Here is a 1,977-nt window from a genome sequence, read left to right on the forward strand (position 1 = left end):
ACTCAGACATTCCCTCCTACCCCTCCATGGCTGGGGATGCGGGGAAGCTCACCCCACAAGGAACTGATGATGCGGGGAGGAGGGGGCCCCCTCTCAAGCTCCCATGGGCCAGACCAGCCCCCACAAAGAGGAGGCTGGACTTTGAGCCTCCCAAGCAGCTGCAGGTGGGCCTGGGTTTGGCGGGGAGGGGGTGTGCTGCCGGGGGTGACCGAGGGTTTGTGTTCGAGGCTGTATCACTGTGTTATGTGTTCGGCGCAGGGACCCAAGTGACCGTCCTAGGTGAGTCTCCCCCTTTCTCTCTCTTTGGGGACCAGAGTGATATTTGGGGGCACTTTTCTCTCCTTACTGTCCTGACTGCGCCTGGGGTCTGAACCTCTCTGGGGCCTGGAAACTTCTCCGTTCGGTCCGTCCCAAGCCCCCTTTAGCCTGTTCTCTCTTCTCAGACTCCCAGTCAGGGCAGGACAGGATGGTCCCAGTGACCCCTTCCTGTTCCCCCCTACTGTGACCCTGAGCATTCTCCAGGGGGCTCATCCTCTGGACTCTGGGATGTTCAGCTCCCTCTGGTCTCCCCAATCCCAGACACGGGGAAGTGAGGGACTGAAGGAGCACAGGACTGGGGGACTCAGGCTGGGGCACCAGGGCCATGGGACGTGGAAAAGATGCTTGCACAGCTCAACTCTCCAAGTGCGTGTCACACTTTGGTCCTATGTTCTCCGGGTTCTAGGTGGGGGCTAGTGAGAGGCTATGTGGGGAACTCTTGGTTGGGCACCACATGGAAGAGAACCTAAAGCAAGAGAAACAAGGACAGAAGGAAGATTTCCTATGACAAGGTGGCCTCAGAATATGGAGTCCCTCGTCCTCCTCCAGGAGAGGGCTAAGGACACTCAGGCCCCAAAGGTTGCCTCAACCCATACCAACACTGGAAGACAGACCCCTGAGCAGATGCTGGGGCATCTGGTGCCTGGTGACTCCACAGGGACAGGAGAGAGGGACGGACCCTACCTCTGCCAGGCACACTGCAGTGCTAGGACAGGCAGATCCCCCAGTATAACGTCATGTGCAAGGTGAACCCTCGGAACGGCCCCAGCTACAGCCTCAGAACAGCAAATTCACCTCACCCAGGACCCCTCTACCGACTAGACAGCAATCCAGCCCGGGGGCAGATGCTCTCTCGCCCTCAGGCAACCTCAGAAGCTCTCTGTCAGGAGGTGGGCAGGGGATGCAATGATGGATTCAGGGGGAATGTGGCCAAGAAACCCCTCCCAGAAAGGAATGTGAGCCTAGCACCAGGACAGACAGACAGCTTGCCTGAGCATACCCTAGACATGAACCTGGCAGGACAGACAGACTCCATAGAGAAATTGAGGTGTCAAGGCAGACAAAAGCCAGTAACAAGGGAGCCCATGCGGGACAAAGTGAGTGATGAGGACATGTGAGCCTGAGGAGGAGCTGACACCACAGAGGGGTGCAGATCTTCCAATAGACAGACACTCAGATTCTCCCCACAGAAGGTAAGTGACCCAACCCGTGGCTGACCTGACCTCAGGGCAGCAATGGCCACCTGAGGCCCAAGCCAGGGACGTGACACAGCCGTACCCCGACATCAGGACTGAGGTAGGAGCTGAGAGGGTAATCCTTTGACCTTGACCTGCCGCCCCTGCATCCCCACAGGTCAGCCCACGTCCGCACCCTCGGTCACGCTCTTCCCACCCTCCTCTGCGGAACTCGACGCCAACAAGGCCACCCTGGTGTGCCTCGTCAGTGACTTCTACCCCAGTGGCGTGACGGTGGCCTGGAAGGCAGACGGCGGCACCGTCACCCAGGGCGTGGAGACCACCAAGCCCTCCAAACAGAGCAACAACAAGTACGCGGCCAGCAGCTACCTGAGCCTGTCGCCTGCCAAGTGGAAATCATACAGCAGCGTCAGCTGCCTGGTCACGCACGAGGGGAGAACCGTGGAGAAGAAGGTGGTCCCCG

At 59.1% G+C, this 1,977-nt stretch overlaps 1 pseudogene across 1 annotated transcript; it reads left to right on the forward strand.

The window, feature by feature from the left end:
- The first annotated feature begins 112 nt into the window (after positions 1-112).
- LOC145718954 (immunoglobulin lambda constant 7 pseudogene) lies at positions 113-1,973 on the forward strand (annotated as a pseudogene). Its single transcript, XR_014142115.1, has 2 exons — positions 113-279; positions 1,672-1,973. The product of XR_014142115.1 is annotated as an immunoglobulin lambda constant 7 pseudogene (transcript).
- The last annotated feature ends 4 nt before the right edge of the window (positions 1,974-1,977 follow it).

This window comes from Leptonychotes weddellii, unplaced genomic scaffold (genome assembly GCF_054177405.1).
Source record: "Leptonychotes weddellii isolate Sample4059 unplaced genomic scaffold, ASM5417740v2 HiC_scaffold_26311, whole genome shotgun sequence".
NCBI lineage: Eukaryota > Metazoa > Chordata > Mammalia > Carnivora > Phocidae > Leptonychotes > Leptonychotes weddellii.